At 44.5% G+C, this 14,773-nt stretch overlaps 1 protein-coding gene across 5 annotated transcripts in view; it reads left to right on the forward strand.

Annotated features, from left to right (window-relative positions):
• LOC134220378 (F-box/LRR-repeat protein 16) overlaps positions 1-14,773 on the forward strand; it is a 197,534-nt gene that overhangs the window by 11,230 nt on the left and 171,531 nt on the right. For 4 of the 5 annotated variants that reach the window (XM_062699426.1, XM_062699427.1, XM_062699428.1 and 1 more), the window contains exon 1: positions 8,600-9,137. The exons of the other annotated variant lie outside the window; for it this stretch is intronic. The gene's annotated coding sequence lies outside the window, so the exon portion shown is untranslated. Of the gene's footprint in view, positions 1-8,599; positions 9,138-14,773 lie in introns of those variants that run through there. 5 annotated transcript variants of the gene reach the window in all.

Raw genomic sequence — 14,773 nt, forward strand, 5'->3', positions numbered from 1 at the left:
GAATACAACGTGCACACACATCATCTATTCATCGACTTCAAAGCCGCATATGATACAATCGATCGGGACCAGCTATGGCAGCTAATGCACGAACACGGATTTCCGGATAAACTGACACGGTTGATCAAAGCGACGATGGATCGGGTGATGTGCGTAGTTCGAGTTTCAGGGGCATTCTCGAGTCCCTTCGAAACCCGCAGAGGGTTACGGCAAGGTGATGGTCTTTCGTGTTTGCTATTCAACATCGCTTTGGAAGGTGTAATACGAAGAGCAGGGATTAACACGAGTGGTACAATTTTCAATAAGTCCGTCCAGCTATTTGGTTTCGCCGACGACATAGATATTATGGCACGTAACTTTGAGAAGATGGAGGAAGCCTACATCAGACTGAAGAGGGAAGCCAAGCGGATCGGACTAGTCATCAACACGTCGAAGACGAAGTACATGATAGGAAGAGGTTCAAGAGAAGACAATGTGAGCCACCCACCGCGAGTTTGCATCGGTGGTGACGAAATCGAGGTGGTAGAAGAATTTGTGTACTTGGGCTCACTGGTGACTGCCGAAAATGACACCAGTAGAGAAATTCGGAGACGCATAGTGGCTGGAAATCGTACGTACTTTGGACTCCGCAAGACGCTCCGATCGAATAGAGTTCGCCGCCGTACCAAACTGACAATCTACAAAACGCTAATTAGACCGGTAGTCCTCTACGGACACGAGACCTGGACGATGCTCGTGGAGGACCAACGCGCACTTGGAGTTTTCGAAAGGAAAGTGCTGCGTACCATCTATGGTGGGGTGCAGATGGCGGACGGTACGTGGAGGAGGCGAATGAACCACGAATTGCATCAGCTGTTGGGAGAACCATCCATCGTTCACACCGCGAAAATCGGACGACTGCGATGGGCCGGGCACGTAGCCAGAATGTCGGACAGTAACCCGGTGAAAATGGTTCTCGACAACGATCCGACGGGCACAAGAAGGCGAGGTGCGCAGCGGGCAAGGTGGATCGATCAGGTGGAAGATGACTTGCGGACCCTCCGTAGACTGCGTGGATGGCGACGTGTAGCCATGGACCGAGCCGAATGGAGAAGACTCTTATATACCGCACAGGCCACTTCGGCCTTAGTCTGAATAAATAATAGCAGACAGTGATGTCGATATGAACTATTGTGAAATCATAGCGGAAACATGTAAAATATCGATTTAATTAATCAATCTTTTCCTAACGCATTATGTATTGATGCAATAATAATATCTTATTGATTCTGTTTTGGGGTGCGTTTCAAAAATTGAAAAATCGGAGCAAAAAATGATTTTGCTATTGGTGCGTTTGAGCAGCTGGCAACAACGGTTGAGGATGTAAACATAAACAGCCAGCATCGTGAAAACATAATTCATAAATATTCACCTAAACCAAAGAAAAACTGATGCTTTTCTGGCAAATTCCATCAGTTAATCCCATACTTAGACTGCTTGATTGATACTGTTTCTAAGTTGGGCTGAATTCTTCCGAATGCGTGCAATGTTTACTGTTGTCGGATGTTAACAAAAAATGAATCCCACGTGTATGCTTACTGAATTGGTATTGGAAGTTTCCACCACTACAAATCCATGGTTGATGATTTTTATGATACAAACACATAGCAATTTGAGTGTCACAACGCTTCACCTTAATAGGAGTAATGATTCCATCTTTTTGCATGTTATCTAACAGGGCCAATAACCTTCCTCTTAAACGATATGGCACATCGTATGCTCTCTTGAAAATTGGTTTATTCTCACGGAAAACCAAATCCGCTTGAAATCCTGTAATAGGAGAAGAAATATTTCCATCGAAAATGTTACAATACTATGCTTGAATATCTTTCAAAAGAAGTTCATCTTTTGTCATAGCGCCAATAATAGAAATAACACTGCAAAATTTGTGTCTTCATCCATCACAAAAGGCATCCAACCAATCTCTACCGAGCAAAGGTAAGAAATTGTGGATAGTATTCAATATCACGAGCTCCATATGACCCATTTTATTATTGAGCGACACCTGTACTGTTGCAACTCCGAAAATCTGTAAGGACGAACCATTCATTAATACCAGCTTACGCTGCCTAGTTTTACGGGAAAATTTTGAAAAATTTCTTAAAAATTTACTTTGCCGTCTTGCCCTCAATTATAACATCGAGGAGACAAGCTAATTTGATTAATTGATTGTAGCATCATGCAATGGTAATCACCTGTCGATTCGTTGTCTGTGTCGTATTTAACCCTCAACCGCTTGAAACAATCGTGAACGTTCTCCGATTCTGAATCCCGATCTGAGTTGTCCTGGACGAAATTCACACTGCTCTTCTGGCTGTTTTTAAAACGGTAACAGTTTTTCTGTACGTGTCCTTTTTGCTTACAAAAGAAACAAATGAAATTCGCATATCTCCCTCTTCCTGGAGATCTGCGACCGTAATTACAACTGCCTCTGTCATTTTAATCAAACCGATCTCGGTTCGCACTTCGCGACCTGTCATTTCTTCTATATGCATCATATCGCCTCTCATACCTACCGCGCTTCTCGGCGAACTAATCTGAACCCAGCAGAATTCACAGTCTCTGCATTAATCGCCTTAGCTCTAGATGAAACAAGCTCACGATTTTTGATAAGTTTTCCGCGGTTTTCAAAATCAAATTCACGATAAGATCCTTTTTCTTATCATCTGCAATGGCGTTTACAGAAAAAAAAATTCAAAATGTTTCACATAAGGTACACCGGCGCAAGTTGAAATGTGGGGTAAGTTGAAACGGAAGCTGTAATTCAGATAAGAAACGACCGAATAAGCATAATGATTGCATAATGATGTTGAATAAGCATAATGATTATGAAAAATCGATGAAAGACCCGTTTTAATTTTTGTATTTTGGTTGTTTGATATTGCTCTGCATGTTCAACTCATCGGGGCAAATCGAAATGCGTGGTGCGGGGCAAGTCGAAACAAAAGTTTCATAACGTCACCCTCGCAATTAAAAGTTTTTTTTTCAGAATTCAACATGGTCCGTAAATACATACATTCGAAAAACATAAATTTATGAAAACATGCACACTTCTGAACATAAATTTAATAAATTTCTGCCCATTCCGTCCTGAATGCAACCCTCCTACAATGGCCTCCCTGCATGCCGCAAGGTATGCATAGATAATCATGGGATCGCGAAGGCGACTACACCAGCAGGATTCAACAGCAGCCGCAAGGGAGACCCAATAGAAATGATTCCAGCAAAAACCAAAAATTCGAGGGAGGCAGGTGAGGCGAATGGCGGGATGGAGAACTCTTTCGCCAGGCGCAGTGGCCTTGATCGGTCACCCCAAAGGTCGCCGGGGGGAGGCGATAGTGAAGCTCGTGGTGGGTCAGACGATGTGCCGGTCGATGTAAAAATGGACGGCCCCACTCTGACCAGGGTCATAAACTCGGTGATGACCAACCACGAGGACAGTGGAGGCCAGACCAGGCCAGACCATCGGACGTAATTATGTCCATTCTGGACAACCAAGTCAACTACAGTAAGGACTTGAAACAGGCCGTACTGACCCTCTGCGCTCTAGTCATGGAGACAAAGTCGGAATGGAAGACCTTGCTGGAAGCCAGTAAGAAGGCGGAACACAAGATCCGCCTTCTTACTGAAGAGAAGGAGTCGGCGGTGAGCCAAGCGGTGAAGACCTCGAAGGAGGCCGAATCGAAGATTCGCAGGAGGCGGGCCTTAAATTGGATAAGACCGAGAAAAAAATTGTACCTCCACCAAGGATGATACCAGAGGATCGCCGGGAGGAAGACCTGCCATGGACGGAGGTCGTGAACCCAAGAAAGACGAACCGGAGTCGTCAGCAGGTCGCAAGGAGTGCGACAAAAGGAGTGGAGCAGGTCACTGCTAAGAAGGGTAGAGCCCGTGAGAAAAAGGGTGCGCCTTCCAATGGCAGTGACAAGAGAAAGGACAGAGGCGAAGCGATTATCGTCAAGGCTGACAAAAAAAGAGCTATGCCGATGTCTTAAAGACTATGAGAGGCAACGAGAAGCTCTCTAGTCTAGGAGGGGATGTCAACTGCATCCGAAGAACGCGGAAAGGCGAGATGATTCTCGTCTTGAAGCGGGATGCTGCTCGGAAGAGTTCCGAGTATAAAAAGTTGACAGAGGAGGTCCTGGGTGGGATCGCGAAGAAAAGGCGATAGGGTTCAAGTTAGAGCCCTGTGCCCAGTTTTGAACATCCAGTGCAAGGGCATGGATGAGATAACCGAAGCCGGAGAGCTGGTAGACGCACTGAGGGATCAGTGCAATGTCGAGATCCAGGAATCCGCGATTCGGTTACGCAAAGGCTTTGCGAGAATGCAGGTTGCCTCATTCCAAGTACCTATGGCCGAGGCCAAGAAGGTGCTGGATAAGGTAAAACTGAAGGTGGGCTGGTCGCTGTGCTCGTTTAGCACAAGCCAACCCAGTCAGGCCTGTTACAGGTGCCTTGGCCACGGTCATAAATCCTATGACTGCAAGGGACCTGACCGTAGTAAGCTGTGCCGAAAACCACCAGGCTCGCACCTGCCAGGCTGCACCAAGATGTCTGATCTGTCTTCCGGGAGCAGACAACAGGTTCTCACCGGTGCTCAGGCCTGTCCGGCCTCTAGAAGGGTCCACACATGCAAGTGACACAGCTAAACTTGAACAACTGCGAGGCGGCTCAACTGCTGCTACAACAGTCGGTTATCGAGTGTAAAGCTGATGTTGCCTTGCTGTCCGACCCATACCGCATCCCTGCTGGAAACGGCAGTTGGATTGCGGACAAGTCCGGTATGGTGGGAATTTGGACTTGTGGGCGATACCCCATCCAGAAGATAATATCTTCTCCAGACGATGAGGGATTTGTCATAGCAAAGGTAAACGGAGTTTACCTAGCACGCTATATCCTGGAGGCTATATCCTGCTAGAGTCACTAGCGGTATTGAATGTAGTCCTGCAGAACGAAGGCCAAGTGCCAACGTTTAGAAGACCGAGTGGTGGTTCATGTATCGACGTCACCTTCTGCAGCGCAGGATGGACGGAAGAACCAAGATGGATGGTCCACGAGGGTCATACTTCTAGCCACCATCAGGAGGTACGTTTTATGGTCGAGTATACCCGGAAAAGCACAACAAGAAGAGGCGGTGCAACTGATCCCGGATGGCGCACCTCATAGTTTAATCAGGAACTGTTGGAGGAAGTGCTGCGCTGGGAAAGTCGGACTACAGGACTGAGCGGTAACGAATTGACAGAGGTACTAACACGTGCCTGCGATATAGCGATGCCAAGGAGGACAATCGACAACCAGTGTACTGGTGGTCTAACACGATCGCAGATCTTCGTAAAACCTGTCTTAGAGCTAAAAGAAGGTTGCGACGTGCTAGAACAGACGCTGAGCGAGTCGATAGACGAGGGGTATTCTAGACAGCGAGCAGAGCTCTGAACTACGAGATTAAATGTAGCAAGCGAGCCTGCTTTGAACAGCTGTGCAGGATGGCGAATGACACCCCATGGGGAGATGCATACAGGATAGTGATGTCTAGGACCAACAGCACACCTCCTGAAAGATCCCCAGAGATGTTAGCCGGAATAGTAGAGGGATTGTTTCCGAGACATGAACCATCGGACTGGCCCGCTACACCGTACGAGTCAGTTGACGTGGTACCGCTAGTGACTAACGAAGAGCTTATCGTAGCCGCAAGAAAACTTAAGCTCAATAAGGCGCCAGGCCCGGATGGTATTCCAAACCTGGCCCTTAAACACGCCATTCTTGCTGATCCAGATATGTTCAGGAGCTGCCTCCAGAGATGCATGGACGAAGGAAACTTCCCAGATCGATGGAAACGGCAGAAATTGGTGCTATTGCCTGGCAAACAGCCGGGGGACCCTTCGGCATACAGACCAATTTGCCTACTCGACACAGCTGGGAAGCTGCTAGAGAGGGTCATCCTGAATAGATTGTCGGCTTATACAGAGTGTGCTGGTGGCTTATCCAGCAACCAGTATGGTTTCCGTAAGGGCCGTTCTACCATCGAAGCAATTCGATCGGTAACGGATACGGCCAAGGTAGCAAGAGGTTTAAATAGAAGAGGTATTAGGTACTGCGCATTGATTACACTTGATGTAAAAATCGCGTTTAACAATGCTAGCTGGGCAGCAATTGCTGACTCCTTGCACCGATTGAGAGTTCCGGATTACCTGTGCAGGATACTGAAAAGTAATTTTCAGAACAGGGTGCTGATATACGACACGGATGCTGGTCAAAAGTCGATCGTAGTGTCTGCGGGTGTTCCAAAGGGATCGATCCTCGGACCGGTTCTGTGGAATATTATGTACGATGGAGTATTACGCTTAAGTCTCCCGGCCGGTGTGAAGATTGAAGGCTTCGCGGATGACGTAATGCTGGAGGTAACAGGAGACACTCTCGACGAAGTCATACTGAAGGCTTCATACGCGATTGGCAGAGTGGAGGAATGGCTCAACTCGAGGTGGTTGTCCCTTGCACACCACAAGCCGGAAGTCGTGGTGGTGCATAACCGCCATGGGATGCAGCAAGCGAGGATAAGAGTAGGGACCTGCACAGTTAACTCCGAGAGGTCTCTTAAGCATCGACGATAAGCTCAATTTTACGAGCCACGTCAATTATGCATGTCAGCGGGCTTCATTGGCGATAAAATCTTTATCACGAAACAGATCGGCGGTGCATAGTCAAGTGCGTAGGTTGATAGCGGGCGTAGCATTTTCTATGGCGTACCGGCATGGGCCGTAGCACTAAAGGCCGAGTACAATGTAAAGAAACTGATCAGAGTACACCGGCTGATGTGCGAGCGCATATCGCACCATACCATATGAGGCGGTGTGCGTTATAGCTTGGATGATGCCGATTGACATACTCCTAGAGGAAGATGTGGAGTGCTCCAACGAAAGGGACTCGGTGCAAGTGCGACGTGTTAAGAGAGCAGCCTCGCTGCTCAAATGTCAAAGAGCATGGGACACCGCAGTCAAAGGTCGTTGGACCCACAGACTAATTCCGGATGTGTCCAACTGGGTCAATAGAAAACATGGTCAAGTCAACTTCCACCTAACATAGGTGTTGTCTGAACATGGTCGCTTTAAAAAAAATCTACACAGGTTTGGCTTCGCAGACTCTGCGGAGTGTCCTGAATGTGTAGGTGAGGTAGAGTCGGCAGAGCATGTGATGTTCGCGATTCGAGGTAGAACGCAATGCCATGCTACTTGTTAGCGGTATGGATACAACCCCGGACAACCTCGTCGAGAGGATGTGCCGGGAGGAAGTTATATGGAATGCGGTGAACACAGAATCTCAACAGATTATGTCGAAACTGCAGCGGTGGTGGCGTCTTGAACAAAACCAACGAGTGCAGTAAGGGCACCTGTGATGCAGTGAACACTTTGCTCACCCCGACAACCAACATGTCGCGGGTGGGCTGCGGGGACCTCACTGCAGTGTTGGTAAAACCATTCATAAAACTCAATCATTAAGCGCTCCCGCGCGAACTAACTCGTTTGCAATTTTAAAATAATGCATCACGTCTGAGTTTTTCATGCTAAAACGGATCATTTCACGCATTTCCCAAGAAATCATTTCGCTCTAAAAAGATGATTCAAATGGATGATTTAACTCAGCCATGGTTTTTTAGGTGGTGAGTTGGGTGCGTTTCAACAAAAGATATTTTAGTTACTAGATAAAGATTGTCGCTTCGGTTCCCTTTGTTCTGCTGTCCGAAACATGTGTGGTACATACCTGTCAAATCGTATGGATTTTCCTTCTTTGACATTTAGCTCCCCTATCCTCGCCAGCAAAAGATGTTCTGGACAGCGACGACAGCGACAATCTTTATCTAGTAACTAAAATATCTTTTGTTTCAACTCACGTTTGATTTGAATCGTTCGTGAGTTTTGAGATTTTGAGGTTTTCCCAACACTGGACCTCAGTATGTAGATATAAAGGGACAGTGAGATATTCGTACATTTTCTCCTTGAAAATATTAGTCAGCAAGGGTCATACTTGGTTGACAATTAAAATTGCTTGAGATGAAGTCACAACATCGCAAGTCCTAATCTAAGCTAAGTTTTACCTTCTTTGTACTGCTAAGAGCTACTCATTTTTTTAATTACATAGGGGAACTGCTCCTAGAATTCATCTCATGGTACCGATATTCATTCCATCAAAAACAAAGCAATAGAGAGCAATTTGATTTGTTTCTTATTTTTGTGATTTTTTGAGCAGTGAGCACGCATGTTGACAAAAATAAACGTGCTGTATTTCTTTGTTTCGCGATGAGGTGAATATATATGTTCAGTGAGATGGAGATCGGGACAGTTTCCCTATCACTTTAATAAAGTTTTCGGTTTTTTGTTACTAGGTATACAAACGGAATAAATGAACATCGATTGCAAATATTATCAAACTTACCAACGCGACATGCAGACTTTTTGAATGTTCCATCCTTCTAACACGCTTCCGTGAGACATATTTGACGCTCGTAAGGTACGATTACGTGGATGTAGGTAAAAGTGGTGTGTATAAATAAAATTTTTGAATTGTTTTCAAATATTTGTAAGCAAAATGCACAACAGCTAAGAGGCGGTGTGTTCAGTCTTCGGTGGCGGTTTCTGGTTAGCGGGAGTGCTCGTTGACTAACAAACAAAACGCGGTCCACACTAGAGAGAGCACCGTCCGTCGGGTCAGGTGAATCGCTAGTGGCTGCGACTCGCGCTCCGAATTTTCCGGCTTCCGTGAGCATATGGAACGCTGAATGCACTCGTTTTGTCCGAGTTTGTCGCGCGCGCTCGTTCGGTAAAATGACAGACAGATGGGTAGGTTAGGTAGGCGGCGCATTTGAGTGGGTTGACGGGACGAAGGTGGAAAATTGATTTTCTCCTCGGGAGGATCGCGCGCGGTACTACTACTACTGCTTCTGCTGCTGCTGCTGCTTTTGCCTTCTGCTCGGTTATTGCTATCAGCACATCTACGTCAACATATTCATCGTGCAGGAGTTGCTACTGAGGAGAAACGTGTTTGTAGGACGTCACTTGCCAGGATGAACGTTCTATGGTCGTGTGGATTGTATAACATCAATTGGCGTAAGTCAGTGTTACAACAATTAGCAGAAGAAATATTAGCCTTCTAATGTACAAATTTGTACAAATTTTAAGCTTTTTCAAATGATTATAACACTATATTCATCAATACCAATTGGTCTGCCGAACTACACCAAGCGGCTTTTGGACTGACTCGTGATATTTTGTTCGTAAAAGGAAAACGGAAAGCATTTCACATCAATTCATATGTGCATTTTTTGTAGGATATCCTCTGTTATGGTGTTGAGAGATATGCGACACAATTTGCCATCAATTGAATCTGCTAAACAAAATCTTCTTTCTTCAACATAAATGCTGTCCAATGTCCATGATAATTTGTTAACAGAAAAGAACGAGCAGAACGGAAACAACTTCGAGCTACTTCGAGCTGCTCATTGGACAGCACTATTGTTCGACTGTTAAGAGCTGAGCAGAATAAATACGTTTACGTACGTTTTTACAGTTTTCCCATGGATGGGGAGCTTTTAAACTATTCGTCCGGTGACACTTTTTGATTTCAGAAAATCAGAGGAACATAACGAAAGTTTTGTAGTAGCAGACTTTTTTTTTGTTCGGGATGAACCACTGCCATTTAATTGATCTTTTGAAGTATACCCGTGTCATTTGTTTAGTGCATGTCTTTCTGCTCCATTTCTATTAAGAATAAATGAAGAAGTCGTTTTTTATTCAGATATTTCTCAAACTTAATGTAAGGCCTCTTTAGATTAAGGTACCGATATTTATACCCTTCAAGAAATAGCTTATACCAACACTCAAAGGCACGCCCCTCAATCAGTTCCGGCTCAACAATAAGTGAGATTATACCTCGGATAATACTGATTTTGACCATTCATCGGTACTGTAGTTCAAACATAATTTTGCTTCTTCTTATGAGTTCCGAATTAGTTTTTGTACAGAGATCTGATTTCATTGCGTTTGGCATTTCTTGGACTCTAATTAAAATTCTAAATCCAGTAGAGGCCTGAGAAGTGGTAACACATTTTTTCAGAAGAAACCTTGGAATTGTTTGACATCAGGACGGCAATTCTGGAAAAGGCTCAACATTCCAAACTTATCAAAGAATTTCGATATCAATATTGCCAAGGCTGATCCAGTTTGTAAATTCTTCAGGCCTCAGGACTATACTCCCAGGATGATTGTTCCGATTTCAAACCACCATATGATCATAAAAAAGTATGGTCAAAAAGAACATATAGGAAATTCAAAGTTGTAAATGGGATTGAAATAAACGCAGTTGTATGGAAGAACGCAAACTTCATCCAATCAAGTGAGATCAAGGTTTTTCTGAATCGTTTTGGGACCCCAATCAACTGTGCAAAATATGGGCTCAATTGATTGCGTCCTCGCTTTCCGCATCGCGTTTTAAATTTATATGGAAATTCATATGGGAAATTATACATTTTTACATTTTTGTTCTTAGCGGCTTCAATTTATCGTCAATCACGTAACTTATTTCGTTGGCGTAAAGTCTGAAAGATACCGAAACACTTTGCTGAAGAAGGCACGTTGCTGGAACGTCTGCAAAAAATGTTATTACGCTTCGAAGATTAATTATTCGAACCATATGGAAGAAATCAATGTTTCTGCCAGCACTACCAGGCTATATATGGTTATTTGTGGGCAAAACCCTTCTTCATTCTTAACCCGATTTAAACGTTGAGAAAGGATTAAGAATAACTCCAATTAGCATCCCAGCCATATAAGATGAATGATTTCGAAATAACATTCAGTTGAATTATTGGTCCATGTAGTTCGGCAGTGTTGGCAGAATAATCGATTTTTTGCATATGGTTTGAACAAGCAATCTTCGAAGGGTTATAACTTTTTTTGAGGGCATACTAACAACGTACCTTCTTCAACAAAGTTTTTCGGCATCTCTCGGGTTATATTTTAACACAATGTGCCACTTGGTTTACGATGAACTGAAACCTCTAGAAGTAAAAATGCAAAAATGTAAGTTTTCCCATACTAATTTCCATACAAACTTTAAACGCGATGCGGAAAGTGAGGCAGCAACCAATCAAGCTCAAATTTTGCCCAGTTGATTGGAACCCCGAATGGTATCGAAAAACCATTGATTTGTAAAAATGGCCTTGATGCCCCACTCTACTATATAGCCCCATGGTTACTTGGGAAGTTTCGGTTTGTTTATAACCGTTTCAAAAGGTTCTGGGTCCTGGAACGGTTCCGGATCTACAACTGAGGACCGTGGACTCATGGATTGACCGCGTAAGTCGGTGGCCATACGGAATTTATCGATAAGTTGGAACGAATCTATGACAAAAGGTCGAAAGGGCAAAAGGTCGAAAATACAAAAGACAAAACGTTGAAAGGGACAAAAGGTTGATCAAAAAACAAGCTGGGTGTATTCCAAAATAATTTGTGAAATGCATTTAACTTCAAGCAGAAATAACACACTCAACTCATCAATCAAAGCTGATGAATGAGCAATTTTCAAATTAGTAATTACTATGAAAAAATATTATGAATATCTAGTTAGAGATTAAATAGATTGTTGCTTTAGGAAATAAATAAAACTTGTATTGTGCGAGACAGAGTTTTCCTACACAATTGGCAAAAATTTTCTATTTTATTTTTATTATTTTCTAACAATTAAATAAAATTAATTCAATGAGGGCAAATAATAGATGGATTCTAGTAATACACGCCGGTGTATTAAATGTACGCGCGTTCGTGCGGCTCCGGCTTGCGCCTTTTTGACAGATCGAAGTGACATTTAAAAAAAATAAACATCCATCTATTAGTTGTACTCACTGAATGAAGTTTATTTAATTGTTAAAAAATAATAAAAATACATGACAGAGTTTTTGCCAACTGTGTATGACAACTCGGGTGTGAGATTGACACTCTCCGTTTCAGTTTCTTATCTATTTCGACATTTTCTCCCTTTCGATCTTTTGTCCTTTTCGACCATTTATCCCTTCGACCTTTTGTGTTTTTTTCGATATTTTAATTACTTTTGACCTTTTGTCCCGTTCGACGTTTTGTCCATTCGACCTTTTGTCCTTTTCCACCATTTGTCCCTTCGACCTTTTTTCTTTCTTCCTTTTGTCCTTTCGACCTTTTGTCTTTCGACCTTTTCCCGGTTAGAACGTTAAGTAGGTTGTTGGCTGCTCAGCAGCAGTCCAGAAGCAGCTCTGGACAATGAATCAAAAATCTTTATCAACTGATGTTATACATCGATAATATTACCATTTTTGAACAATTTTGCTATTCGACCCCCAGGCGGCCGGTGAGAGCGATGGCCCATAATCACCCCCAGACCCATTGTTACCCCTGATGGCGGTATTACAAATTATGTTGTTCACTGCCCAGAAAGTGACGGGAAATGTTAATTCGATGCCATGAGACTAATTTGCTAATAACTTTTTTCACACATTATTTACAATTATGGTTTTTATATAAACATGTAGTACTCAAAGGACCCTATAACTTTTTCTAATAGGTAATTTCTTTAAATCTGATATTGGCGGCGTGAGAATTGGCATCAAATGACATTCCGTGACATTTCTTTAATTTCGCTCTCATATCTTAAACTTTGTATTTAGAACAATGATTTGTTCGACAAAGCTCTAGGGTTTTTAAAGCATTAAATGTTAATCAAAAAATCCGAATTGTTAATAACTTTTGAAAAAAAATATTAGCAAATTAGTAATTGCAATCCCATTGCAATCCCAAATTCTTCTACCACCTCGATTTCGACACCACCGATGCAAACTCGCGGTGGGTGGCTCACATTGTCTTCTCTTGAACCTCTTCCTATCATGTACTTTGTCTTCGACGTGTTGATGACTAGTCCGATCCGCTTAGCTTCCCTCTTCAGTCTGATGTAGGCTTCCTCCATCTTCTCAAAGTTACGTGCCATAATATCTATGTCGTCGGCGAAGCCAAATAGCAGGACGGACTTATTGAAAATTGTACCACTCGTGTTAATCCCTGCTCTTCGTATTACCCCTTCCAAAGCGATGTTGAATAGCAGACACGAAAGACCATCACCTTGCCGTAACCCTCTGCGGGTTTCGAAGGGACTCGAGAATGCCCCTGAAACTCGAAATACGCACATCACCCGGTCCATCGTCGCTTTGATCAACCGTGTCAGTTTATCCGGAAATCCGTGTTCGTGCATTAGCTGCCATAGCTGGTCCCGATCGATTGTATCATATGCGGCTTTGAAGTCGATGAATAGATGATGTGTGGGCACGTTGTATTCGCCGCATTTCTGTAGTACTTGACGAATGGCGAACACCTGGTCCGTGGTGGAGCGTTCGCCCATAAAACCCGCCTGGTACTGCCCCACGAACTCCCTTGCAGTTGGTGCTAGTCGACGGCATAAAATTTATGAGAGTACCTTGTAGGCGGCGTTCAGCAATGTGATTGCGCGATAGTTGCTACAATCCAGTTTATCACCCTTTTTGTAGATGGGACACACGACACCTTCCATCCACTCCTGCGGCAAAACTTCCTCCTCCCAAATATTGGTAATGACCCAGTGCAGCGCTCTAGCCAGTGCCTCACCACCGTGTTTAAATAGCTCTCCTGGTAGTTGATCAACCCCAGGGGCTTTGTTGTTCTTCAGCCGGCCAATCTCTTCCTGGATTTCCTGGAGATCCGGAGCCGGTAAAATTATGTCCTGCGCGGGTTCTCCCAGGTCCATCACCATACCACCATCTTCGTCTGCCACATCGCCATTCAGGTGTTCTTCGTAGTGCTGCCGCCACCTTTGGATGACCTCACGCTCGTTCGTAAGAAGGTTCTCGTTTATGTCCTTGCCATATCAGGCTGTGGCACGTGGCCCTTACGTGAACGGTTTAACTTCTCATAGAACTTTCGTGTGTTATTAGCGCGGTACAGTTGCTCCGTCTCTTCACGGTCTCGATCTTCCTGCTGGCGCTTTTTCCTCCGGAAAATCGAGTTTTGTCTGTTCCGCACCTGTTTATATCGTGCCTCGTTCGCCCTCGTGCGGTGTTGCAGCAATCTCGCCCATGCTGCATTCTTCTCCTCAACTAACTGCTCACATTCGCCGTCATACCAGTCGTTCCTCTGATCCGGAGCCACCGTGCCTAGTGCAGCGGTTGCGGTGCTTCCAATGGCGGATCGAATATCTCTCCAGCCATCTTCAAGAGATGCTGCGCCTAGCTGCTCTTCCGTTGGGAGTGCGAATATTCCAGCTGCTGCGCGTATTCTTGGGCTAGTCTAGCGTCTTGTAGCCGCCCAATGTTAAGCCGCGGCGTCCGACTTCGACGTGTGTTGTACACCGTCGAGAGTTTTGAGCGCAGGCATACGGCAACGAGGTAGTGGTCGGATTCAATATTCGCACTGCGGTAAGTGCGGACGTTCGTGATGTCGGAGAAGAATTTACCGTCGATTAGAACGTGGTCGATTTGGTTTTCCGTTTCTTGGTTAGGTGATCTCCATGTGGCCTTGTGGATATTTTTGCGGGGAAAGAAGGTGCTTCGGACTACCATTCCGCGGGAGGCTGCGAAGTTTATGCATCGTTGGCCGTTGTCATTCGATACGGTGTGCAGACTATCCGGTCCGATGACCGGTCTATACATTTCCTCCCTTCCTACCTGAGCGTTCATGTCACCGATGACGAT

The sequence above is a fragment of the Armigeres subalbatus genome, chromosome 3 (assembly GCF_024139115.2).
Source record: "Armigeres subalbatus isolate Guangzhou_Male chromosome 3, GZ_Asu_2, whole genome shotgun sequence".
Classification (NCBI taxonomy): domain Eukaryota; kingdom Metazoa; phylum Arthropoda; class Insecta; order Diptera; family Culicidae; genus Armigeres; species Armigeres subalbatus.